Below are 1,348 nucleotides of genomic sequence, written 5' to 3'. Positions count from 1 at the left end.
AATATCTTGCTAGGATACTCGAATAACTACAAAACAACCGTTAACGAAATAAAAAGTACACAATACATGAATAAATAGAAAAGCTGCTGGATTTCATTTAGTCTTGTACTTTCACAGGAACGTACATACATATATATAAATAAACATCATAGGTGCAAATTCAAAATAACCTAGAATCCATAACCTGGCCATATCACATCATTTATATAGGACATTGTGTACAATCCCTAGCAAAGTAGAAACAAACAAAGGGGAACTATCAAACCATGTTAGTCTTTAGACACAGTTCAAAAAATGGATGGGACAGAGAGACATCATCTTCATATCCGTTTGAGACATTGGATTCATTGCATATAACTTAACTATTTCTTATATTAGTAGACTATTTCATAGTAACACCAGAAGCTCCATTAAAACATCTCAAAGATCACGATTCTTGAGAACTTTGGAAGTTGGGCCAAGCTCCTCATCAGCAACATCATCAAAAGCTTTCTTCAGATTTTTCTTAACCTTTCCACCCCTAGGAAGATTGTAAACAATCTCTTTTTTTTATCACATGAACAGGGGATCCATCAAGAACAGCAGAAAGTACATCCTACCATGCAAAAGAATGGAATAATTGAATAAATGTAAATAGCAGACAACATGCAACCATATAGATAGACAAATCATCTTAATTTTCCAGCCCAATAAAATTTATTATCCTCCGTAATTCATGGAACACAATAGATAATTTAACCAACCAATACACTCATAATTTAAATCACTCCTAATAAACAAATTACCGTAGTTTTCATGGGAGGAGAATTAAAGAGGACCTCAATTTCGAGGCTGCACTCCCTATCAATATGTACACTATCATCAACAGTTTTCCCTTTCTATTTCATAATATCAACTTCACTACTTATATCATCCAATCCAGGAACTTCAGCACCATTTTCATCAAGAAAATCAATCAAAGGCTTGCAGTTTGTCTTCATATTGGAACAATTCCCATCAGAAGTGATACCCTCATCCAGCACCTCACACGGATCCTTCTTGTCAACAATATATTCATGGTCACTTGAAGGGATCTTTTCCAAATAACCATCCTAAACACGATTTATTAAAAAAGTAAAAGAAAATCAAACAAAAAAAAACCAATAAAGAAGAAGGAAGGATAAACTAAAACAACATTATGAGACAAGTACATATCAAATACACGAGTTTGAAGATGCAACCTTCACTGGAGTACGCTCAGCATCCGCATCATAGTTAGGCAACTCAAACATGGCAATAATAGTAGCATCATCGCAAACTATTCTTACACGGAAAGTTCTGAAATATTTGTCTGCACCAACACTCTTGG

The 1,348-nt window shown here is 34.3% G+C and overlaps 1 long non-coding RNA gene across 1 annotated transcript; it reads right to left on the bottom strand.

Annotated features, from left to right (window-relative positions):
• LOC110263931 lies at window positions 517-1,074 on the bottom strand. The gene is made up of 2 exons (XR_002349660.1): window positions 786-1,074; window positions 517-595 (listed from the first exon to the last, which is right to left on the bottom strand). It is a non-coding gene; the product is annotated as an uncharacterized LOC110263931 (long non-coding RNA).

Source organism: Arachis ipaensis, chromosome B06, assembly GCF_000816755.2.
Source record: "Arachis ipaensis cultivar K30076 chromosome B06, Araip1.1, whole genome shotgun sequence".
NCBI lineage: Eukaryota > Viridiplantae > Streptophyta > Magnoliopsida > Fabales > Fabaceae > Arachis > Arachis ipaensis.
The sequence above is the reverse complement of the archived record's forward strand: the minus strand, read 5'-3'. Positions and strand labels throughout refer to the sequence as shown.